The sequence below is a fragment of the Bemisia tabaci genome, chromosome 3 (assembly GCF_918797505.1).
Source record: "Bemisia tabaci chromosome 3, PGI_BMITA_v3".
Classification (NCBI taxonomy): domain Eukaryota; kingdom Metazoa; phylum Arthropoda; class Insecta; order Hemiptera; family Aleyrodidae; genus Bemisia; species Bemisia tabaci.
The window spans coordinates 62,695,389-62,722,595 of record NC_092795.1 but is presented as its reverse complement, the minus strand read 5'-3'; the positions used below and the strand labels follow the sequence as shown (position 1 = coordinate 62,722,595).

The 27,207-nt window shown below is 40.8% G+C and overlaps 2 protein-coding genes across 3 annotated transcripts in view; one reads left to right on the top strand and one right to left on the bottom strand.

The window, feature by feature from the left end:
• LOC109039553 (uncharacterized) overlaps positions 1–17,589 on the bottom strand; it is a 31,070-nt gene extending 13,481 nt beyond the window's left edge. Inside the window, exon 1 of one of the 2 annotated variants that reach the window (XM_019055061.2) lies at positions 17,390–17,589. The gene's annotated coding sequence lies outside the window, so the exon portion shown is untranslated. The remainder of the gene's footprint in view (positions 1–17,389) is intronic. The other variant, XM_019055059.2, reaches the window with a different exon arrangement.
• LOC109039552 (beta-1,4-N-acetylgalactosaminyltransferase bre-4) overlaps positions 1–27,207 on the top strand; it is a 75,193-nt gene that overhangs the window by 15,816 nt on the left and 32,170 nt on the right.

The following is a 27,207-nucleotide window of genomic DNA, read 5'->3' as shown; positions in this document are numbered from 1 at the left end:
CCCCCCTCCACCCTCCCGTCTAAAAAGTATGGACAATCCTTGAGGAAGAGGACAAAAAAGACTTATGGTCTCCCTCGCTCAACCGTCCTCTAAACAGTGGGAGAATATTTGTAAGGCTAAAGAAAGGCAGTATAATGCCTAGATATGCAATTTTACGTAGAGTTAGTTTTAAAATTGTTTGTTGGTTTCGATCTCGCACATGCGATTATTTTTTTTCTTCGTCTTCTTCTTTTCCTTTTTTTGAGATGTTTAATAAGGTTCCGATAATGAAGACACTTCATGAATACACTCTACATTCATAACACAGCGTGTCTCTCTTTTTATCTTACTTCTGGAGAGCGGAAGGGAGAGGAGGGGTTGTCCAGGAGGGAAGTTTCTCGGATTTTATATCTAATCATCAATCTTCTCTTGTATTATTTTGCCCTCCGGATGCATTTGACAGTTACACAAATAGTTTTTTTTTTATCAGTTATCGAGAACTTTTGATAGTAGGCCTCGTACCATCCTTACTAACAGACAGAAAATCTCACTCATGAAACAAATTAAAATGTGATGCTCTTCATTCGATCGGTGATATGCTGATAGCATTAGGCATTAAGCTAAGAAAATAAATATCTTCCGTACTTCGGAATGTAATTCTTACTTCTTAACGACTCACACATGCTGCTGCGCTTGAGTTGCCTTTGAAATTTTAGCTGTGCAATTTGCAATCCAACTAGCTTGAAATACTCGTAGTTATCTCACTAACGCCGCGCCGCGTTTGGAAATACTATAGACTGGCTGAAATTTGGCATTTTTCTTTCTTCTTCCGACGTTACGAGTAAATACGCGATACCTAGGCTACTTGCCTTACAATAATATTCCATTTATATAGATTATGTTTTTTGCGAAAGTTATAGGCTGTTAAAATTCAACACGTAACCTCTCTATTCTCACCTAGAATTCATGCGAGTTAGAGTACCCGAAACAGAGCGAGAGTTACCTGTTGCTGATCAGATAAAAAACAGTCGATGTCTATTGTATAGGTAAAATGTTCAGTGGAAATGAGAGCGTCACAGGTAACCTTTTCATTTACTCGATCTCTCCGAAGAAAAGGTCCCGCGTTTATTCCATTCCTTTCTCTTTGAAGTAATGTGGGACCGAGAGGCTATGTTTGTTACTGTTGTTCCTTATCCTCTGGGAATAGGGGAAGAAAGAGGAAGGCTCCTTTCTTTCTTTTCTCTATTATTACTTATTCCTTCACGGTTTCACTTTTCCGGTGCGAGTAGCGGAATTTAATTTGAGAAAGAGGTGTTTTTTATTGTTTTCCGCGTTCAGCTCAGTCAAATCGGAACTCTTTCAAACTCTCCCCCGCTCAAAACGCATCAAACGGTCCCCTCGGAACAAATATTGCTGCTGACCAACTTTGAATGGTATTGACGGTTCAAAGTTAGGGGACGTTCGACGGGTACGCCGCACAGTGGATCGAGTCGATAGGAGAGGTCGCACAAAATTTGGAACCTTTAAAAGCTAATAACTCCGTTCGCACAAAACTTGGAGGTTTTAAAAGTGGTTTGATTGGTTGCCGCGTGAATTTTCTTTCAGAAACACCCTGTAAACTTTAAAATTTGACGAACTGAACATCAAAATTTCCAATTTTAGTTAAAAATGTCAAGTCCGACCTCTCCGATTGACTCGATCCACTGTGCGCAGCGCCGTAGCTGTAGCGTCACTGTAAATGTCAAATTTTATGTCACAATACTCGTGCATATCCTGCGTGATGACTTCCGGAAGACAAAACCTGAATTCTTTCTATAGCTCAACGCGAGATGGATATAGGCCCCGCGAAAATTAAATGCCAGCGTCACGGTGACATTAAACGAAATAAACTTAAAATTGAAAATTCCCGCATAAAATATTTCATTAAAGTTTCGGTTGGAGGTTGTAAAATGCGGAGAAAACGCGAGACATTTATTTTAAGAAATGGGTTCGCAACTCACACTTAAAATTAAAACGTAAAAATTACGTAGTATCCAACAACTGTTGTTCATCAGAACTTTCGATTTCCATGACTCGACATATTTTTTGTAGTTAAAACGCAAGCATGATCGTAGAAAAAATTCCGGATAATTCTGAGGAGCTTTTTCTTTTCAAAATCGGCAACCGACATCGCGGCAGCTCCAAAACTCAAAATTTCTGATCTATTTCTGTCAACGGTAAGTCATTGTTATCTACTAGGAACTTTGAAGAACAAACACGAGGTGTAATTTTTCAATTAATACCTTGTCTGGAAGCCCATTTACGGCAGCAATTCATCAGGAATTCAGAACTATCAAGTGAAACATTTTCTTCGCAGAGACTTTGTGTGGGGGGGGGGGGGGGGGCACAAGTGGATTATAATACAAATTTTATGATTTCAAAAATATTTTTTTGGCCACTCTTGGCCCGACGACTTTTCTGGTTTATGACGAAATTAAACTTCAGTGCATCTCAATTTACTTTATCATTTGATGTTGCAAAAAACCGCTGGTAGAAGCCCTGTATTCATTGCTCTCATGGGTACTCGTTCAACGGCGCGAGGCTTGTAAAACAAAGGCGTCGACTACGCATGTGACTTGCTTTTTTAGTCGCATTCTGAAAAGTTATTCCGCGAAAAGAAAACATTCGTAAGCGTGCATACAGATCGCGTTATTTTTCTTGCATACTTCATTTCTCAGCCACTCTTCCATTTTAGCCCTTCCTTGCCAAATTTCACGTGACATGAGAGTTGTGATAAAGTAAATCACAGCCACATAATTTCAATCCTACGGAAAAATTCCCAGAAGGTAGTCCCAAAATTAGTTCACTTTCTGTTGATTACAATGTGCCTAAGGTGGAAAAAAGAATATTTGAACGATCCCCGGGATTTTCGTTAGCTAAATTAAACTTTTATGCTCCCTTTTAAATCCAGCGTGAGGCCTTACTTGCGATGCCGTCAAAAAAGGGTCTGGTTGAAAAAGTTAAGCTGATGATATGACCATGAAACACATTTAACGGGTTAATTTTGTATCATTTAGCGCAAACAACACCCAAAGATTTCAAAAATTGACCATTTCAAAACATTTTGAAGTTGAAGAACAATAAATGGCGAATTAAAAAAAAAAGGAAAAAACAGAGACAAATAAAATTTGCTACCGCTGTTGCTAGCTTCAAAATCGATTCATTTTAAATTATCACAACGTTAATACTGCAAATTATAGCTTGAAATATCTCTACCTAAGGTGTTTAAGAGAGTTGGAAAAAGTTTGGTATCGCAAACTGAGAAACAATTATTACCCACCCCCAAATCGGGTTTTTTGTGCTAAATTGGACATTGTGAGTTTCCTGCTATCCTTTCGCCCATGTTACAATTGGACTTCATTTAGCAATGAGGAACTACTCTTTCTAGCTCATCCGTAGAAGCACGTATCTGCATAGGGAAATTTATGACACATAATGTGGTTTCTAAAATGAGCCAGAAATAATGGCTCCTAACTGCAGAATGCTCCAATTATAGCTCTCATTTTTTTACATTGGAATGACTGCGAAACACAGCTTCGAGCAATAGTATTATCGATGTTTCGTTTCTTTTTGCTTAAAAACAAAAAACAACAAAAAAAGTCCTTCTTCACTGTAGAAGTTCCATGTTAAAGAGGGGGGGGGGGGGGTTTCGTTTGGGTCCAAGAGCAGTGGCGTGGCGTGAATGATCGATTATCGATATCTCGCCATTTGAAACTATGGTAAAGAATCGATTACTAAGGTGTTCGCTGCGAACACCCTAATAATCGATCTTTTTTCACAGGTTTGAGTGGCGTATCAATCGATATATCGCAAAACACGCCACGCCACTGTCCAAGAGGAAATCATCCTTCGCTCGATTTCGCAAAAATCATCCCAGGAGGGGGGGGGGGGTTAGTTTTGACATTTTTTTTGTAAAAAAAGAATGTCCCTTTTTACTTTAAAAGCTCCAAGTTAAAGTGTGTCGGGGGGGGGGGGGGGGAGAATACCGTTTGGGTTTAGGAGGAAATAATCCTTCGCCCGATTTCTTAAAAATATTCCCAGGAGGGGGAGGGGGGAGAGGTTTTTGCTCCGGGAAAAAAGGGTGACGTGGCAATGGCTGGTAGCCGGGCGTTGGGGTTGCGGAGCGTTGGGAGAAAGCCCTTTCACGTTGTGTCCGCTTTGTTTAAAACACTCAGGTGTGCAAATACGCGCTCCCGCTCACGGTGCGCCCGGCTCCCGGTTCCCGCGGACCATAATCCTGTTTTATGATCTCCAATTCATTTTTCACATCGTGACACTCGCATCGTCGCCGTGTTCCCGCCCTGAAATTAAGCTCTGCCGAGTGAAAAATTGAAGCGATTCGCACCGCTGTAGCGATGTCATTCTGCCAGGGTAATTAAAGCGCTCCTTTTCACGAGAAAAAGCAGGGGCGTCGTTTCGGGTGATTATGGGGGTAATTGCCCCCCCCCCCCCCCCTCCGTTTTGAAGTTGACCTTTTCGTGGGTCGATTTCGGTGAATTTTGATCAAATTGACCCGACGATAACGGAGAATCGTCGAGCCGCAATTTCGATAACATTTATCGGAAGTAGTTTTGAATTCAACCGGTCGTAAATTTTCTGGTATCGGAAAATTCAACATCGAGAAAAAATACGGACGTAAAAATAGTCTTTTTCTGTACAAATCATGTTTTTCCTCTTTTATTCTATGTAGCAGTATGCTACAGCATGGTAAAGATAGTCGTTAAACTGTGTTCTCAACATAAAATCTTATGAAAGGACAATGTGACTTGGCGTGAATGATCGATTGTCGATATTTCCTCATTTGTAGCTATGGTAAAGAATCAATTATTAAGGTGTTCGAGCTGCGAACACCCTGTCATCGATCCTTTTCCATAGGTTTAAATGGCAGATCAATCTATATATCGCACAACACGCCACGCCACTGAGATACGTGGTTTCGCACTTCGGCCATCGATTCGTTGTTCTCAGATGTTAAAATTCCTCTCAATAGCTCACACTTCGGCAACCGCCATTTTCCACTTTGGCAACAATTTTCTCTTCGCTCCCTGTTAAAAATTCCCCTGTAAGTGTCTGTGTATGACGTTGAAAGCTCATGAAGCCGGAATTTCTTTGAGAACTGACTGCATTAAACTTAGCATAGAGGAGGGGTATTAGGATGAACTTTAATAACGCGGAAAATGCAACTAGCTCTCACAGTGGCGCAGAGAGACGAGGTGCCCTCTTCTTAACGAAACGCTGGGTCGCGGTAAATAGTGTGAAAAAATTCACGGCTTCGCTTCATCCCCAGGAAGTGTTCGTTCATTTTTAGCAAAGCGACGTCTCCCCGGAGAGTTGAAAGAAAATATTGAAGAGAGGCGGATCCGGAGCTCAGTGAAATAAAAATTCATACGCTCAGCATTCAACATCCTCGTTAATACGAGCAGCACGGGTTTTCGGGGAAACTTATCTTACAAGAGGGAACACTGGGGAAAATTTGATTCGTCAAACGCATTCTTTGACAGCGTTTCATCGTGTCCAGGGATAAAATTCGTTTCGTTAAGGTTTTTTTTTTTTTCTTTTTTCAGTTCATTAGTAACAATCTACAAAAAGTATTGACGACGTATTGCGCCAAGTAAAATTTTATCTTAACATTGAAATTGAGGCACTGGATGCGAAAAGGGCACTTCTCGGTTGCAGTGTTTCAGAGTCTCCTCTATTATTTCATTCATTGTAAGGAAAGTGAATGCATCCATTTCACTAAAAATTTCACTGAATATTCCTTATGATTCTACAATTTTCTATGGAAGGAATTCTGGCAAAGTCACCCATTAAATTCTTACCACCAAGATGTCACTACAAGTTGAAAACTTTCGTTTTCGCAATTGTCAAATTATACTTGGTGCAATAAGACGTCTGCTTGCCGCAGTAAAGCAATTTTTCCCGCTGCACAGCAAAAATATGTCCAAAAACAGGCTTCTGTATGGTAAAAAATCCAATTTTACTTACTTCCACCCTCATCAGTCAGAAAAAAGGGACAAGTACTCCACCGTTATGACCTTTGCAGATTTTTTTGAGCCTTCGAGAAAAATCCAGTAGCACTATGTACTTCTCATATAATACATCGATATGAGTAGTTAAATCGAAAATCCCTAATTACTGCTGCAATTCCTTTCCCATCATCACTACACGCTCTCTGACCACTTTAATTTTAATTTGTTGTTAGAGTTATTGGAACGTATTTATGCTAAAAGGGACTATGTTGCGCACACACCCTATGCTTATAGTTCCTTTTAGCATAAATACGTTCTTCTTAGTGTTCTCCTGGGCCGATTTCCGAGATTTTTAAGGGCATCGATAGGTGATATCCCTGGATGAGACTAATGATAAGCGCCTAGGAGGGGCTGGGCCGTGTAGCCTCTAGCTTGTTTTTATTTCTCAGTATCAAGGACAGGAGAGCCCGAGGCTCGGAGAAGGAGGGGAGCATATTCAAGAGGCGGGGAGTCACTAGATAAAGTGGAGATGTAAACGAGGAGGATAAGGCCTCACTTTATAGAGTTTCAAATCTCGGATGCAATTGCATCGTACTATTGATCATCCGGAGTCTGGCGGACGCCAGTTGAGCGTATTTATGCTCAAAGGGACTATGTTGCATGCAAATCCTCTGGACATAGTTCCTTTTAGCACGGATTCGTCCAATTATTCACTGCATTGAACTTGGGATCCTAAGCTTTTTGTCTCAACTTTGGGAGTCGAGACAGCATGGCTATATCCTCTCCTCTGGCTTCGCTCCAACGAGTCCCTATGCTGTTCCGCCTATCATTTTCCAACCTTATCGTCGGTTGGTACATTCACCCTCCCCCCCTCCCACGGCGAATTTTTTACTATGCCGCGAGCGAAATAAGCAGGAAATGCCGACAGAGACGGTTGGAAACTGATTTTCGCAACGTTTAATGTCTTAAATGGAGAGTGAGTTGACAGCATTCAGCACAATCAAACTGAGACAAATCAGGAGAGAGAGAGACGTTTAATAGGTATCTTCTTCTACATGACTGAACATCATTGCATAAAATGAGATAGGCCCCTATGTTTGGAATACTAAACATTTTTCGTACTTTGTGGCAGAATAATTTCAAATACTATTCAACCTTTAAATCCCTCATAATTCAAATATTTTGAGCGAGACTCATAAGTCTCCGCTCCTATTTAATTTTTTAAAAAGAACAGTCATCAACAGATATTTGTGATCTTCTCTGAGAAATCTTTTCTCTCGTTTCGAAAATAATCACAGAAAATTTCAAAGGGACTTTTTGCCATGAATTCATGAAACAAGTGGAACTCAATCGAAGATTTTGGGACGTTGCAATTTAGATACGAATTTTTTTACCAAGGCTATTTGTTTATGTACTTACTTAAGTTTACCCTCCCATCATATGACCACCAGGGCCGAATTGAGGGGGTGGCCACATGGGCCGCGGCCCATGGCGGCAAAATGTAGGGGGCGGCAAATTTTGCAATCTTTTTGAATGTAGGTATCAAAAAAAGAGAGAAAAAAATCGGATTCAGAAAATAAATTACAAACGAGATAAGACGACAAAATCTCTCATTTCCTCAGCGTAAAAGTATAGTAATTTCTAATTTTGTCGTCTCTCGATGATAAAAGAGACAACACCTTCAATTAGTCGAGTTAAGAGAGAAACCAAACACGCAATTTGACCTGGAACGGAGCGGCGCGGCGGTCAGCATGAAACGCATAGCGCCTACAAGACTGCATGAATACTTCACGCATTGCGTTCAACACACTGAGGTCAGCAACAGTTGGCTGGAAACGCATAGCGCCTGCAAGACTGCATGAATACTTCACGCATTGCGCCAAACAATGTAGTCCGCAGCGGTCGGCGTGAAACGCATAGCGCCTACAAGACTGCATGAATACTTCACGCATTGCGCCAACACAGTGCGGTCGGCGCGGCGGTGGAAGTTGGAGTTTTTAACCACATTAATGTTTGTTCTTTCATAATTTTTTCATTCGTTTTTTATAAATGGAAGGCCTTGTCCAAACAGGGATGGGTTTACGGAACTGAACTTTTGTTAGTGTTGACAGGGCTTTCACAAAAAATGTGCCCAACACGAGTAAACGCTTCTCATACACCCCTCCCCCACCGGCACGTTCATTTGATGGTTTTTATAGATCGTGTTCGACAGAATACACAGGTGCTATTATATTGATATCGATTGGTTCAATATGTAATCACAGCCTCACAAGTCAATTTAGAAATCTGAGGTAACGGGTCTTATGTGCTTGAATTTTTACTCACTGGCAATGGAAAGTGAAATTGTTAGGAATTTTCTCATTTTCAGCTTTTCCAAATTAAATCCTAAAATTTTGGTTTGAGGTTATGTTCTATTGTTTTGAACCAAACGATACATCGAACCTTTGTCGAATACGATCTATTGATGTTTCAAAACAAATGAGAAGGGGGCGGAAAAATACGGGCGGCCCATGGGCGGCAAGTAGGTAAATCCGGCCCTGATGATCACCGCTCCTCCCTAAATATCCCTCCTTGTAAATACCAATACGACTTTAGGTTTCCGGTATACATGTCGTGGGTAATTCAAATTCGTAAGCAGATCAATGTACCTGTATCGAATAAAAAAAATTAAAAATTCAGAAGAAAGAACCAAAACAAAGTGTTGATTATAGTTGGAACTCAATCAGACGTTTAGTGTTTCTTGAATTCGTGGTGCCCGCTACCACAATCGTGAGAGCGTGTGGTGAAATCATTGACCTTAGTTGGGTTTGGTTCGGTTGAGCAACTAAATTAAACTGCTTAGCAAAACGGAGTGCATCATCAGGATTTGAAGGCACTCCAAGCCGAGGTCGTTCTTTTAAAGTTAGTTGCCAGTGAAACCTTCACTATTTCGATAAAAATTATTGCAATTTGACGAAATAAAGCGCATGCCGCATTCCAATTGCTGACTCCCTACAAGTACCTACGACAGATAGATAAAATTAAAAGGCACAAAGCGCTACATTTCAATCCAGGCATTATATAGTGTTCAACTTCAAAAAACAAATGGACCGCATTAAGCAGAAAGGAACCAAGCCACATCTAATATTGCCAAATTTATCTGGGCAATTCAATTTTTTCAAAGAGAACGTTTAAGCAAATTCCTTTAAAAATTTTAAGAAATTTGTTTCGTACTATGCATAAAATTAACAGAAATTTGCAATAAAATCCGCACAAGCATTTTCATGCATAAAATTAAGATGTCCATTTAAATTGGGCGATAGCTGGCGTGGCTTGGTTCTTTTCTGCCAAACGCGGTTCAAATGTCAGCCGCTCATGATTTTGCAAAAAGGAACCACTGTCTCTGGCTCTTCCATAAACGTACTTTCACATGGAGAAACCAATGGCATATACGTTGTTTCTAAAATGATCCAGAAATTGTGGTTCTCTATTGCAAAATGTGGTTCAATTAATCGGCCCGTTCGAACTGCGAAGCTTAACCTCATTGTACCGATTTGTTTTTCTTCCTTTACCTTTGACTGATGTAGCAGCGACCCGGGCGTTGAGTGTGTTATTGTTGACTGAGGTTTTAGATGGCGGGAAACAGAGGGGTTAGAGCACGAGCTCGGCCGCCAGTTAATTTAATTCCTCGCAAGGAATTATTTTCTTTACAACATTAGGAGGAACGTTCTTTTCCCGAGGTTTAATCCCCCGATGCTCCCCCCTAGACAAAAGCCTGTGAGAGAATTCAAGTGCGGAAACCAACTCGCCGATGCGGTAATGGGATTATTCTGCCCTGCCCAAGCAAGGATATCAAACCTAGGTTTTCGTTATTTATAGCACGGAATTTTATTATCCATGTATTAACTTCAAGCCATATCCAATGTTTCCCGCAAAAAAGAGAGAAAATATCCGAGAAAGACTCTTCTTATGCTTGCAAAACCTACGAGATCCATAAAAATTATCGGCGAGAAATAAATCAATTTTTTCCCGCCTTATGGTGTGTGTTTTATGATTTTTGTCTCGAGTTTCCGAAATGAAATTAATTTAGTTTTTTACTTAATGTAGATAGATACAAGCCATATTCTTGTAGTAGTTACGTTTTACTGAAATAAAATTTCTTTAAAAAAAAAAAAATTCTCCAAAGAATACTGCTGGCAGAAGGATCGGAACAGTATGACCATTTGCGTCTTTTCAGCTCAGAAAAGTTGTGTGCCTTTTCTAATTGGTCAATAGTTTTTTTAACAGTTTTAGGCTTTGTTGAAACCCCTGCGGCCGTTAATAAGCAAACGCTCCAATTGGTCGACAGGCTGTAGAAAGTTTGTGGTAACCCTTTCAAAATAAACTGTTACCATTTCTCTCTCTCTCTCTCTCTCTCTCTCTCCCTCTGTCCATGCGATCAGAGACCATGTCATTTCAGCCAGTTTAACTTTAAAGCTTTAATACTGAATATTTACGTCCTGTGCAAAAATATATCGATGGCTAAAGTGTGATTTCACGTATCTCCATTGCGGTGCTTCAAAATCTCTGCTCCGATTTTATTTTTTGAGTAGCTCGAAATTTCTGCGGAATATTCTGCTGGTAGAGAAGAAAAATCAAATAAATTTTTAAGGTATTCACTTGACTGATTTTCCAAAGAAAAAATAAAGTACGACAGAAAGTATGCGACGTCGCAAACGGAAATACGCGGTTTCACAGTTTGGCCATCGATATTCGTATTATTCTTCCCAGAGAGAATTCGACGGGTGGATTAGGTCCGTCGACCTCTGACTTTGAGAGCTCCATGAAGACCGATTTAGTGGGACCATTGAAAAGACTACATGCAATAAACCATCTTTTACTTGAATAGTTAACCTACTCCACAGAAAAAAAAGAGGTAAAGGTTGTTGGATGATAAGGGCATTTCCAATTAATTATGGCAGTGCGGTTACCAACCCAAGTGTTGCGGTACTACCAGTGGCGTGGCGTGCTTTGCGATATATCGATTGATCTGCCATTTAAACCTATGGAGAAGGATGAACACCTTGATAATCGATTCTTTACCATAGCTTTAAATGGAGAAATATCGAAAATCGACCATTCACGCCTTGGCACTGGGTACTACCACAATAATTTGGTATGCCCATATCATCCAAAAAATTGCGATAGTGCCACAATTTTAGAGGATAACCCCAAACATTTTTTCCGTGTCTGGTATTCCCATGTTATATTCTTCCTTGAAAATGAAGCGGAGGCAGAGAATTCTTAACTCTGCAATCGTATTGCACGTGTTTCAAGTTTCACACCATCGATATGCTGAATATTTGAGCGTTTCATCCTCGCGTTGAGGTTTTGTTTTCGGCGTGAAATGACGTCTCGGGTCCTATAACTTGGTTTTCGCTAGCGAGCGGTTCTCGTCTCAAGTGCCGCAAGAAATGATGTAATATGAGTTGCGTCGTTTCGCTTCCTTTGCAGCTCCGTAATTTCCCGTCAAAAGCCTACGTTGCGCCTAAAATTCAGTTACCTCCCTCATCCCGGCCTCAGCTCGGAATAGGTAAATTGGATTTTAAGCTGGCGCACAGTGGAGCGAACTAATAGAAGAGGTGCTTGGCTAAAATTTCAAATTTTCATGTTTATTTCATCACAAATCCAGTTTCAAAGGGTGTCTCGGAAAGGAAATTTCACGAAATAAAACCAATGGAGCGACTCTTAGACTATTTTGTTTCATACTTCGGATAATTTCAGCTTTCAAAGTTTCTAAATTGTGTCCGACTTCTCCAACTGACTCAGTCCACTGTGTGGCGTGCACGAGTGAGACATCGCACACGCTTCAGAAGACACCGTGCGCGTGCGGTTGCGTACTGCCGTGCTAAGGAAAAACGCCGTATGAACCTTCAGGCGTTGCTAAATTTCCTTTGATAAAACGCGAATTTCCTGGTAAACTTTTGAAAATTTTCTTCCAATTTTTCAGATAATATTGTTTGCAGTCTCACCTAGAGTTCCTAAAATTTTAAGGAAAAATATCCATAACTTTCCTCTCAAATAAAAATTTTATTGAAAGAAATTTGGCAACTCTCGAATGTTCATACGGCGTTCTTCCTTAGCACGGCAGCGCGGAAGTTATATTCTCTCATGCCTCTTCCGTATTCTATCGCGGCGATAAAGCCACTGAAAAAAAGTCTCTTGGATCTTGACTCCGGACTCTTCGAAAATTTGACAAGAAAAATAATCTCGATTCGATCGGATTGTTGCTTGAGTCGAAAGGAAATCCCCTTATATTAGGAGGCTTGACCCTTAATTCAAGAGAAAATCCGATTGAATCGAGAGTATTTTTTCTGGTCAAATTTTGTAAGAGTCTGCAGCCTGATTTTTGAAATTTATGCCGGCACGACAAGAATCGAAAATCGATATAATACACAACGCAGATAAAGCTATTTCTTGTCTTATCCTGCCGACAGAACCAGTTAAAGTTTCAACAATTCCGCCGCTGGAGTCTGGATCCGAGATACTTTTTTTCTAGTTGAGTTTTTTGTTTTATGACTTACTAACTCCGGGCTTACGTTCATCGGCTTTCTTCTGCTAAAAAACGAGATGCTATCGAAATGAGTATGTATTCGACGGGTTTCGATAGTTCAAAGACTTATAATTTATTACGTCATTTTTCTCAATTAAAATTTACACAATTTTTGTCAAGCAAAGGACACTTTTTTACTGACTAATTTATTTTATTCCTCCCTTTTTGTTCCTTTCTTGCCCCCTACTGTTCCTCGTTCCCTCTTTCCCTCTCAATCTTCTCTCCTTTTTCATCCTTTACTTTGTGTCCTGGCCAGGCTGGCCTCATGGTCCACTCACAGTCAGTTTCATTCGTCCTCTAAAATTAGCAATTCCTACCATTTTCGCTCCTTTGAATACCTATATCACAGGCAGTCAGCGATCACCGGAAATTTGCAAGCGGCATGCTCGTTAATTCGACAGAATGCAATGATTCGCAGCCGCAAAGTAAAGGTTTCAACGATGAAAGACTTCGAAAGAACAAACTTGCGCGCCTTCAAATCTTGGAGACGCTTTCCGCTTTACCCGGGAGTTCGTTTAGTTGCCTATCAGAACCAAATCCGACAAATGACACTGACTTTACTAGAAGCACTGAAGAGTGTGCTTAGCTAGTGCCATGTATTCAAAAAGAGAAAAAAGTCCATTTGAATTCCGAGCATGATAGTCAGTAGGTACTTTGTATCTAGTTCATTTTTTTTTGAGTTCATGAATGTTTTTACTGAATAGAAGTAGATTGCAATTGGTAAACTGCTTGCGACAAATACACCTCCGGACTTGAATGCAAAAGAAAGTTGGTGGCATTAGAAACTTAGGAACATCAAAATACATGCACAGTATTACCCTTGTTCAAGTACGTGTGCGGATTTGCATTGATTATATTTTTAAAAAAATAATTATTGATATTCGAATCACTGATATTTGCTTGGTGTCAAACGTTTCTGTGACTTTTATCAGTAAAAGATAATACGAGCGAATCGGATAAAATCAAGCGAGAAATCCGTATAAATGCTTTGAAGCCCCTCAGAGTTTCTTTTGACAAATTAGATTTTGTTGAGAGGACTGCGACGTCACCCCTTGGAATATATCTCTTGAAGAGCGCAGAAAATTGTGAGTTTTGCTTCGGAGATGGTGACTGAGGGCTCAAAATTCCAAGAAAACTGTGGCTTACATTAGTGAATTAGGACTTCCCGGTTCCTTTGAGTGAATGCATGTAATTGGATGAAAACAGGCAGAAACGGAAAACGCTGCGAAAGGAAATGGAATCGCAGTCGTTAGGAAAAGGTGACGTCATTTTTTTCTATTTGATTACATCGGTGAAACAGTACGAAAAAGCAAGCGCGTAAAAAGCGGCGATTAGAAAGAGGCTGGAAGACATTCGCCCCGAGGAAGACGGAGAAATTTAATAATCGAGAATGAAGTTAGGAAAACGGGCGCTCTGAACGGGAAAGTTGGATCTGAGGTCATCAGGTCTTCCGTTTACGTTATTTATGCAATCGCCTTTGGTAGAATTTCTATTGCTGCGGAGGGCTGATTTTTCCAACGCGAGTACTCCAGTTCAGTGGTTCAAATTTCAATGAAAAGCTTGGGAATCGATTTATAATGGATTTGGAGAGTATGATTTTAGAGTTGAAGATAGATTGAGAAATTACATACGCTTTATTCGAGACCAATTTTTATTAATTATTTTTAGCAAAAACGTACCTCTATAATATTTTCAAGAACATCGAGTCAAAAATTCAAACCATCTGCATCGTAAGTGCTGTACTTGACTATTTTGATGGCTGACAACCTTAATCAGAGTTTTTCTCGAATTTCCCGTATTTCCATCTCGAACTTAAAATTACTTCTGGGAGGTCAATACCACGAAATTTTGGACATTTCGGTAATGCAAAATTCTTCATAATTCTGCATTTCTGTACTCATAATTCATCAACTCTAAACTTTGGTGCAGGTACCTGATTTTCAGTTTCCCTCACTTGTGGGATCTGTTCGTCTAACTTCATCACATCTTATTTTTGGATGGTCTTTGTGTAGAGTTTTTAACAGACATTTTCTAGTAATTTAGACTCACGAAACACTTTGTTGAACGTAATGAACTAATTTTTTTCTAGCAAAATAAAGTAAATTAGTCCTTACGTTGACTACTTCTATTCGATATCTCAATTTTTGTATGAATCTAATCAACACTTATCTTGAAGTGTCGTAAACCTACCTATTTCACTTTTCGAAAGTCCATTTGTCATCAAGGGCTCATTTTTTTGTATGCCTTAAAGAAGCTGGTGAGTGGGAGCATTTTGCAGAGTCCAATGATAATTACGCTAATCCAAAGTTTACTATCATTATGATTATGATAATACCGATGGTGAACTCCCAAACCATTTATCTCGGTTTGCGACGTTGCAGAATTTCTGTCATACTTTATTTTCTGAATGGAGAACTCCGTACGTCAATTCTTAAAAAATTCCGTAATTTTTCTTCTCTGTGCGAAGTTTCTGAAAAACTTTAAGGAATGAAAATGATTAGTTCTCTTTCAAAGAAATAAAATAGGAGCGGAGATTCCTAAACACCACAAAATAGATAAATGGATTGGGATTTTTAGCGTCGATACACGATATTTTTTATTATGATACGTTAATATAAATATGAGACGGAGCCACGGTAAGCGCAAAGGGTCGAAGGATAAACAGTTGGAATGAGTGAGTCACGTTTATAATAATCGAGGTTTCTGATAGAGCTCAAGCTATTCGAACTGAAAGGGTAAGAAAGGAAGACAAATACTGTAAAGCATTTAATGAACTTTCTTTCTCATTTTCTTCGGCTCCCTTCAATATCCTCTTTTAATTTGTTCCTTGGCGAGACCAATGGACCAGACGCGGTGAAAACCTTTCCTGCTTTCTGCCGCCACGTCTAAGAAAGCCGTGGCCGTGATTGTAATACTTAATATTACTTTTCTCCTCGGATTTTCACTCGAATTTAAGAAAAAATCCCGGCCTTCACTCACTTAAGCTCAGCAGCAGTTATTGACTTCAAAGTTACCAGACAAAAAGTTCTGAGGATAGTCGTTGCAGTGGGCAACCATACTTTTTCCGACACAAAGGCAATCTGTAATTATGAATTTTCGTTTGTAAATAATTATTATATAGTAATAATTATTTGTATTTCTTGTACTTTTTAACTAATTATACATATGGTACACGCTCCATTAAAATCTACAGCCAACTACGATCCAATTTTCTATTGGTATAGATAGCAGAGGTGTTGTGCATATTTATGGTACGGACTTTTAAATTTTTAGACATGCAGGTCAAATGGACTTTGTTTTGATAAGTCACAGGTGGTTACCATGGCAAGTTTTCACTTGACATCAAACGTGGCTTCAATTTCAGCCAGTTACTCAGCTGCACCACGAAATAACATCATATGAACATTAAAATTACTCATATTCCCTGCCAGTTTTCTTACAATAAAGTAAGAATTTGTGAGAATTTTGCTCATATTTTTTTTCATTGGGTTTTGGACAAATATATTCGCAACTCACCCTTGCATTTCTGAAAATTTAAAAAAAAAAATATTGATGACTTTCCGATCACATGTCATCAGGGAAAATTTAACAAAATTTGAAGGTCCATACCTATTAGACAAGCACTTTCCTCCGCATGCCAGTTATTCATCTCAGGTCTAGTGAGTGGATAAATGAGTGTAGCATCTCATCAAATCAAGACAATTGACCCCTATACGTACTTGGAATCATAGATGATAAACAAGTTTTCATGAGAACTTGGTTTTCAGTTAGTTGAATTTTTTTCTGGTGCCCAAAATTCACAGCTTGAAGGTGGATGCCAAATCAACGGACATTAATTTGTGAGAAAAAACAAGGTAGACGTCATACACCAAAGGAAATCGTGCTAGAGTGGATTTGCAATCGGACTTATTTATGCCAAAAAGAACTATGTCTCACACAAACCCTATGCACATAGTTCCTTTTAGCATAAGTACGTCCAATTGGTCTCTAAACTGCTCCTTATTTATTTTCTCTCAAAAGGCTGTCGAAAAAAGAAGAAGAAAATCGTATCAGCCAAAAACTGTGGCCCCCTGCGAGATTTTGTACGACCGGAAACATCCTAGAAAAATGCGTGGCATATATGGGTGGTTTGCGAAACCCTATATACTATAGGAGATTTAACCAGTGAAAATTAAATTTTCGCTGCAGTGCAGTGAGCAAAGAAAGACAAAATTGATTTGACGAAAAGAGGGTCAAAGATTTGTCAATTTTAAGAATCAATATGAATGTACGTGGCCGCAAATACATTATCGTCAGATCAACTCTTCTGTTTTCCATCTTCTGCAATAAGTGCCTCGACTACAAGGCTTCAAGGACAGTTTATTGCATCCTGTGATCAATCCTTGAAAAATATGTCTGAATCTACAACACCTAGACACCGGCAGCATAAAATCAACCATTTTTAAGGCATAATCGTCATAGGAAAATCAAACCTCGGCTGGCCCTAATAGACACTACTCAGTAGCTTCGACTCTGAATTCCACCGAAACCTTCCATAGTCTTATTTCTAGACAATGAGTATTTTGTCTCCCAGCTGTGAAAACCCTCTTTAAGGCGACTCATTGTCAGTTTAAAATAAACTGATGAGGCGCTGACATTATATGACATTTGCAGTGGGCGGCAGATCACAACATAACAAGAAAATCCCTGATGATAAATAAGCAATGAATTGATGAACGAATCACAATGGAAGTTTGGAGCTTCCTGGAATTTGAAAGCTTCAATAATTTCGAACAGTGCAGTGCTTGTGAAACTGCAAGGAGGAAAATATAAAGTTTTGATGAGAACTTACTGATACTATGAGAGCACTGCTTGAAGCGTCGACTTTTGAACGAGAGAACACCGACTTATTTATATTCTTTGTAAGAATGTAATTACGGTAGGCATATATAAACTACTTCGCACTTAAACAAGAAATCAAGAGCCTCGAGCAACTTTAATATTCAATGGAAATTACCGCACTCACGACTCACGAGCAGATGAAAAACCACGTTTATTTACATTTTGGTTAACAAAAAGAACGTGAATGTAAACAAGTTGAAACTTCACTCCCATTGGTTCCCGCCAATTTCAGTGGCGCGCGCGGCAAAATATACGAATTGACGCGCTAATTTTCAAATCAGCGGGGAGTCCTCTGGTTGTGCGCTCACTAAAAATCGGTATTAAACCACCCGTGCCTGGCTTTTTTATTGGTTGTTTTGATCGCACGAACTCAGGGACTGCGTGGTTGAATAGGGAATTAATCCCAAGGAATCCCGGAACTTCCCAGCCCTCCTTGTGGAGTAAGGGGGAGGGGGGGGGGGGGGGGGGTTATGATCCTAAAAGTCGAGGTTCCCGACCGAATTGGGATTCAAGTACAGTACTTTCTCTCTGTAACGAGAACTCAAGGGACCGGCCGATTTCCTCGATATAGAAAGATTCTCGTTATAACGATAGTCTATATTTAATACAGTCAAGGAACCGACCGATTTTCTCGTTACAGGGAGATTCTCGCTGTAACGATAGTCGTTACAGAGAGAAAGTACTGTACAAAAAACTTAAAAGGCAAGGAAAATTTCATAACAAGTTGACATAACACCTTCAAACTCAGAATTGGTTCACCCTAGGCTCGAAAGTGACCCTCTGAAGAAGGAACGGGTTTCCCTCCAAAAATTACTCTTTGATCGCAATATTAACGTAGATTCTCCGAAGAAAGATGGTAGCCCGGGTAATTGACACCGAGGAATCCGAGTTTCATGATCGTGAAATACTTCTGAACTTCTTTGGGACGTTCGGGGGGGGGGGGGGGGGGGTGCGCGCCTAAACTTTGGGTTTTCGGTCAAGACATTGAAATTTCATCATTAAATTGAAAAATCCTGGAAAGGCTATATTCCTGACTATGTACCAAAGTAAGAAATCGACCGATTTTGAACCCGAAACTTCGGGTCTCAGTCCCCCCCCCCCCCTCGAAACCCCCAAAAACATCGATCTATGGGTTACTTTGATACATACTATGTTTAGAATTATTGTCATTTTCCGTCAACCGCAAGTCGCCGGCAGTTATCGCGAATTGCCATTGCTTGCGTCCAGATAGGGTGATAAGAAACTGCCCAAGACAAGGGAAATTTGAAAAAACGTGTTTCTAACCGCGCAAATTGCGCACTAAGGAGTGAATTTCAGACTTTTTTAATGTGACCATTTTGATTTCTGTGGCATTTTATCTCTCAGAAGTCTCTTCATACGGCTGTAGATCTTACGTGCAACAGACGTATTCCATCGTCCCTGAAGCCGCGAATCCCGAGATAAAAGGGGTCACTTAATTGCAGAAACACCGGCAGTACAAACCGCCGTCTTAACGTCGAGGAACTTGACCACAGTCAAGTGACCGATCCAATTATGATAGATGGATGGGGCCGCCGTAAACCCGGGCCGAGAATCGCGGATTAGAGGGATATCAGACGTCGCCTCGACCACCCCGCCAAGCCATGAGGGCCGTAGCGGCGTCTCGCTAAAAAGCTATCAATTACTGCCAACATTCAGCGATTCGACAACCCCCCTTCCCCCCTCCCCCTCCTTGGTCCTGGCCGCACAGCCTCCCCCGTGAAGTGATTAGGGAGGAGGGTGGCGGCGGGGCGGATGCAAATCCAGCGGCGTGCCGGGCAAATTGCAGGCAGCGGAATGGAAGGCGCGCGAGAGATCACGTATTGGAGCCGCCGCCCCGGATTGGAGGGCGGGGGTTGACGCTCTGCCAATTATTGACCTCGATGGGGAATGGGGAGGTGCGGGCATGGCTTCGGGCTCGGGACGGTAATGCGGAGAGCGTTACCTCAATCTTGGACGTTAATCGAATTACACTTACTCCCGCCATGGAGTTCCACGAGTTCCACGACAATTGGAAAACTGTGTGCCCAAGTGCTCTAATCTATTTCGACTCGTCAGCCTCGTGATGTATTGGAAAGCTATGTCGCAACTCCCGCAACGCGTCTCGCTTCGCGACGCCCCTTGGTTTAAGTCCAATTTATATTTACCAATTCTTCTTAAAATTTTCACATCACTTTCCGTTTAAAAAAGCTAAAATTATCGTTTACCTAAAAACAATATAATTCATTTATCCTTTTATTTATTTATTATTATTTCGGTCTCCTTGAGATTCGAGTAACTTTAATAGAGATTATGGTAAGTTTGACGTATTATATTTATGGAAGCCTTGAGCAATTGTGCCCCACGTTCTAAGCGTAGTTAAAGTGTCGTGCGATATATCACGCCGATTCAGTAAACGATCTTGGCAGATAGCAAATTCGTAGCCGAGAAGGAGACAGTAGCTCCTGTACATGCGTCTTAAAAAGCGTCGTCAACGAAAAAACCTCGGAACGAATTTTGGAGTTGTAAAAACAGAATTTGGCAAGAAAACTTTACGTTTGACGCAGAGATCAAAAACTATACAGAATGGAACATTTTTTCGTAATCAAATCCTGTTTTCACTTTTCTGATAATTTTGTAATTTTAATCGTTGCCATTGATTCTACACACTTGTGCGCAAAGGTTATTGCTAATTTTTTGGCTATGAAGTCAAAATCTACCAAGAATTTTATTTTCTCAATGGGATAAAATACGCACCAGTTCGACCACGCCCAAGGCCTAGCAACTAATCACATTAGAAGTCAAAAGAGCAGCCAACCTCAAAGTGCATGGAAAAGCTTCGGGAGTTTTTCCCGGAAAAAAAAATTAAGAGGCAACTTTTTCATACTGAAGTCAACTCAGTAGGATTTTTCACGAAGCTAATTTTCATATTCACAGAGTGTCAAAAATTTGTTGAATATTGTTGGAAACAGTTAGATTACTTTTCCGATCAAATATGACTAATCATACCAACAAAACGAAAATCACAAAGCTATATGAAAGTCTCATCAATGTGTACTAGTTCCTAACGTTTCAATATGTGATACGTACATATCCAAGATTTCGCATTCTTACCTATTCATGTGTCCTCATGAACAAATTTATCAACAAGATATCGTTAATATGTCTATCTATTGATTAATATTTACTGAAAAAAGTCATCGAATCTAAGAATATTTCTTCTCTCCCCTTCGAAAGGGGGAGAAAGTGGACATAGCATGTCTACAATGTCCACAATGTTGGAAATTTGGACTTAAGTGTGTATAATCGCTCTTAAAAAAGGATGCTCATTTTTGTGGATATTTTTGGGATGAACGTAAATTTTAGTGGGAAAAAATTCCTTGAAGCCGCCACATCAAATACATTTCAGAGAAGCTGTTTCAACCCGGAACAAGTCCGTGTCTAGAAAAGTGGTCGACCCAGTAAACTTATGGTTTGCTGACGTGCGCAGGAGAGGCGCCCTGTTTGTTTGCGAAAGCCACGTCAACTTCTTCCCTTGTCTCTTCGCGACGAGTGCCAGGATGTCAATCCGCCAGAATTTTTATATATCCTTATCCCTCGGGCCTCCCGGAAAACAGGTGTCAAATTTCACTGGGAACGCTGTCTGAAACACCCGCGGCCGTGAAGACCATAAGTCTCCGAACTCCGTTTCGGATAAGTTTTCTTTTTTCACCTACTAACGCAAAAAAGGTATGTAGCTACTAACTTAGTAAGTGCTACTAAGTAACTAAGTACTACTTACTTAGAGTATTTGGGCCACATTTTGATGCGTACTTGTCTCTGCACCTTTTCTTTGGGATGGTTACCATGATGTCTTGAGGAAGGTAACAACATCGCAAATTTACCGGCGTGATAGGGAAGAGAGCTGTATTGCTGACATTTTCAAAATGGAGTTACTTTCAAAATACATCACATCACCTCTTAATGAAATCACTTATGCAGCTGAGACAGAAAAAAATTGTCCTCTTTGTATAAAAACGAAACATGTTCGAAGGCTGAAAGTAAGCAAAAACAGACCTTGCTATAGAGAAAACAGCCTTAAGGGGCACTTTTCCCCTGGAGCCCATCAAAACAGTTAGATACACTTTTAAGTAAAATGGCGCCCTCTTCTACTAGTTTCCAAACTCTAAATTTGTTTGTTGTGTGTTCATAACACAATTACGACAGCATGCAGAAGATAGCACCAACGACTACTTTGCCTAACACCAGCCTGATATGAAAATGGAAAAGACCCTTTTTAGGTTGACAATAAAATTCGTCGATTGAGTTCTCCGATTAATATTCGACAATCTTATAAATAACGGCTGACTTGCCATTAACATCTTACGCCAGCTTTGGGGGGGGGGGGGGGAAAGTAGGGATGCCCCCTTCTATGTATGGGGGAATTCCACGCATTCAGCGGGGGGTCCGGGGGGCCTTCCCCAAAAAATAGTGAAATTTCAAGACCTCTAAAACGCGATTTTGGGCACTTTCCGTGACTTTTATCCTTTCCTGAGATTCTGTTTTTTCACCTTGTTTTTAAGATGGCATGTACAACCCCCCCCCCCCCAAAAAAAAAAAAACTTTTAAATCACATGGTATTATTGGTAGAATAAACAAGGAATATTTTGGTTTTCAGTCAGGATCAGGAATTATTTCTTTCAAGGAGAAATGTTTCATGGAAACACATTACTTCTTTGGGGGGAGGGAAAGATACTGAATTTGGGGGGAGGAAACTTTTCAGAGATGTGGGGAGACATTTTCTGGCATGGTGGGGAGCACAATTTTTGTCCTACAGGGAGATATATTTTCTAGGGGGAATAAAGGAAATTTTTCTTGGGGGAAAAAGAGAATATTTCCCTTAGGAGCCCCCTCCCGTCCCTCCTCAATTTCAAAGTTGAGGAGAAGCTCCTCAGAGAACCCCTCACTGGGCAGCCCTGTCTTGCGCTCGGACACTAAAAAGTCCATTTCCTTGCAACTTCATTTTTATACTTACTGCTCTCTTCCCTCCGACGGGAGCGTGAGAAGGTGCTCCTAGTATTGAAGAGGGGCTCTTGGCCTGGGTAACGAGGAGAACGGGAGTGACGTCGGCTATTACCGTACAAGATAACCTCATCAAAATGTCACACGTCGAAGGGACGCCGACGCGGCCCAATTCTGAGGTTTCCCGAATTTTCCGGGAAAACGCGACGGAGCGTGGGCGACGGGTATTGTGTTTCCCGCGACTCCCCCGCCCCTCCCAACTCCTGGGTCACTACTCCGCCACGCGAACGCAGAAACAACCTATCTCCGATGAGCGCACGGGTGCGGATGCGCGATTTTTCCGACCGCGAGACGGAGCTTTCTTCCCGCTCTCAATAAACAAGGGCGAACGCCTCATTATTTTCATGGATGTCACCGCCGACTCCTCGTTTGGCTGACGTCATCCTGTATAACGTGTCGCTTCCAGGATTCCTCCTTCTCGCGGGAAATTTTCCGCTCCCACATTTGTTATCGTATCGTGACAGGGCGACTCATAAGAAAATCGACCCCCGTATCGATTCCTTTTTGTTTTGCTCCCGTACGAGGAAACTTGTCTGCCATTACGATGCCCTCCATGAAGCTTGCACTCTTGGCAAGGTTGTAGGAAAATGTGAGGCCGGAGCTTACAGTCGTGAAAATCTGGGGGATGGTAGAATTAGAAATAATATATCTTGGAGACTCCGCAATAAAAAAAATCGAAACGATGTAATCGGGATACAATAGAAAATTTTGATCGAGGAAATATTACAATATATTTGCTAAAATCTGTATTTTTCCAGACGAGAGAATTTAAACACATTTCAACGCTGTAAAATTTCCTCTCACAAATTTTACTTTTCCGAGGAAACCGTTGAGTGCCTCTCGATGAAAATCTCTCCAATTTTTCTGAAGAAATCACATTCACGATTCACTTCGTGTAAAAAATCGAATGCTGGATTGATTTTGCAACCTTGGGATGGAGCTAGGTTCCCTCGTCTGAGGAACGAGGGATTAATGACCCGATCTCAAAAAACAAAAAAATCGCCCCCTAGAAAAACGTCTCACGTGTATGGTGGAAACGAGGCACTACTTGGCTGAGGAGGAAATAAGACGCAATCAGAAAATAGATAAGGATCTCCCCATTTTTCTCGGGTTGAAGCCTCGACAACGGTGTGCGGATTGGATCCCCTCATTTACAGAGTAAACCCTCTCGAGTTGGCGGGAAAGCAAAGCAAGGTCACTCCGGCAATTATCTTCTTCTGCCTGAAGAATCTTTGCTTTGGCGCGGAACTGGGACGGCTCGAGTGCACCGCTTGCACTTCTACCGCTCATCAAACTCGCAAGCATTCTTCATCCTCATCATCACAATCCTAACTCAACCAACAATAGGCACTACTAGTTTCAAGTCGCAGAAAAGCGACGTATATCGATTTATTCTCATTGATAACATTAAAAAAGGTTATAACATTACTCATTGTTATTGTTTGGATCCAACTCCAGATAGTGGAGAATCCCTGTTGCTTACCTCGCTCATCAAATGCGTGATCAGGGCGGTGGCGATCCCTGAAAGTTGGCAGCACGGACGCGGGGCTTCAATCTCGTCTCGATGCAACTATTCGTGCCTCGAAGATGTCCCTGCTGCATACTCACAAACATTAAGGCGCTAGTAATGTCCACGGCGTGCGCGCTGATACGAAAGGATAAAGCGCGGGATACATTGCGATTAATTATGAGTATAGACTCTGTAAACGGTTCCTCGTTGCATAAAAGGTAGCGGAAGTAAGCAAACCTCGAGTTATCAAAACTAAGCGAATATTTTTTAAGCGTGCCAGTAGGGCTCGCTTTTTGAAATCACTCGGTTCTACCATATAGTACAGCACACCGATCAACCCATGCTATTCAACGGGCCGTCCAAATATTTTTTTCCTCGCACCCGTTTTTTTTGCCTTTGAACCGTTATACTGTCAAGCCCTGATGGTATTTTACCAAAAAACCGAATAAACTTCTTCGGGCAAAAAGCAATAACACGAATACAAATACGAATACAAATACAAATAGCAATAACACGAAAATAGTAGGTATGTGTCCAACAGTTCAGTTATTTAGCACGCTTTTCCAACGTATTTATGTTGGATTTTTCTTCCTGTTTATAATTCTATTTCGACGTGAGCGAGTCCACTACGCATTGCCGATCATTCCAAATGAAGGCGCATCTGTTCTCTTCATACAATTTTGACATCAATTTTTATGCAGTGTGTCCTATAGGTATTATCAACATTATATCGCCTATTATTATATACGCCTAATATTATATATTTATATACGCATTGCGCAATGCGTGAAGTATCCCTGTTAGGTTTGTAGGCGCTAATGCGCGTTTCGCGCTGGCTGCCCGCCCGCCGCGCCGCGCCGCGCCGCAGCGTACCACGGCGCTTGAAGCAACTATTTCACACCAGAGGTATTGCACAGTATCATAAGAAATTGACGGCTCTCAAGCATATCAAAAATGACAGGCATCCTTCAAAAGTACGGAGCATTCCTCGCAAAATTAATCAAGATAATACGGCACAAAAAGAGAGCGGTAGTCCAAAAACTCACTAAGTTCTAGTATCCGTATTTAGTAACGTTTGGCATAAACTTTATCGTCTGGCTGTTGCTTAGTTGCCATCGGCTATAAAAGGCTATAAGAAATTGTACAGCCGGCTACAGAAGCTATTGGAAATCTTACAGCCGGCTTTAGGTCTATAGTAGGTATTTTGGAACACAAATTCTACTGCCAATTTTTACCAGGGTATTCGTTTCAGAAACATTTCTTGCCACAATTTTATAAAAGCGGGGGATGCAATGTAATCATTAGGCCGCTAGTTACATACTGTAAGTTCAAAGTATTAGTGACTAATGAGTATCTATCGTCGTGAGAATTAGCGTGGATTCAAACAGGTGGGTGGCGGATGATATGAAGATCGGGCCAGATCTTAAGGAAGCGATTCATCAGGGTAACTGCAATTCAACTGGCAAGTTTCATTAAAACTGCGCAGAAGATCAAATAAACATAAATACGGCTTCAGGTTGAGGCAACCTAAAGTCGTAATGAATCTTAATTATCTCTCGTTAGAATCTCAGAGTTGGCTAAGCCGCGAGGTAATTGTGACGAATGGCCGGGAAGTTTTGATGAAAAGCGCCCTTTTTCGCGCTCGCTCCTCAACTTCTCCCGTTTCAGAATGACGCTCTATTTCTTTCACTGAAACTTTACGTATACTCGGGCTAAAGGAGATCGCACGCTGTAGCTCAGCTTTTAAATTCAAAGTTTACGATAAAAGTTTACCAAAGTTCCGTAGTGGAACGTCTAATATCTGACTGCTATTTAAAGAGTTCTGAAAGGTTATTGACCTGATAAAATCGAAAATATATTTCAGATGCTTTTGAAACACGTATATGATAGGTCTTGGTCGATCGAGGGCATTCGACAAATTGTCGATTAAGTTTGAATAATCATCCCGGGAGGGCTCATCTCCTAATGCACTTACGCCCTTTCTCCGTCAGAGGAACGAGGCCTTTCACGGTTTATGATCCTAAATCGATGTGAGTACATTTTTTGCGGCGATAAAAAACCAAGCGGTAGTGAACTGTAGAAAATGGAGGTTTGCCCTGTGGGGTTTATAAAACGGACATAATATCATGCAAGAAGGGTCAGAGCAGATCCCATCAACTTATCCTTCATTGCGTAATATCCCCCATGATTTATAAAAAGCTTAACCGTATCATTTAAAAAAAAACACCGTAAAAAAGCAAGGAGGTTTATATCGATGCGAACCGCGCCGTTTTGAATGAAGGGAAAGAAATTGATTACAGAGTAACCAAAATCCGAAATCCACGCCATTTTGGCAAGGAAGTGCGAAACGAGTAGCAATCGAAAGGGGACTTAACTGTCATATTTCCGCGGCAATTCGCCACTTTTTCTCCCGAAAAAAAAACCCCGAAATTCGGATGTTACGGTCCAGCATCACAGTCTCCGTCTCAAGTGTAATCGTATTCAGTTGTATGAACCGAACCTTGATTCAGATTATGACCTTAATTTTGTGTGATATTAAAATGAGTAAAGATTATTCACATAACATTTCACCAGAAAAAGTTGGTTAATTTTCCATTAAAAAATGAAAAATGAGCGGAGACTCACAACGTCTTAATCTGAGGTGCGCGTTTTTTCACTTTAGGCATCGACATACACCTCGTGGAAATTCATAATGGCACGACTGGAAACTTGTATGAATTCGGCTGGTTTTTACAATGCAATATTGGCTCAAGACGGGATCCCATCCGCGGAAAAATATCGTAAAGATGTCCGCGCTGTGCGGAATCCCCGAGGGACAACCTTAAAAATCCGAGATGCGGTTCAAAGGCCACGCGAATTCATTTCTCGCAGCATTAGGAAACACCTCGTCTCTGCCAAGCTGAGCCAAACGGCGTAACTCGGATGGAATCGTCATGTATATACGCGGTTCTTGCTGTATAGGCACGGTAGTTCTCAAGTCGAGAGGAACGACCGCTCTTACAGCGCACGGTGGAACGAGTAAATACGAGGAGTCGGAAAATATATAGAAACTTTAAAAGTTTAGAGGTCTAATTCATACTCGTGCTCTAACTCACTTACCAACAGCTCAGACATGTAATGCATATTTCAATAAAACTCTAAAATGTAGGTGTTTGTTCTATCGCACTATAAATTTTAAGCGGTTGGTCTTAAAAGAAATT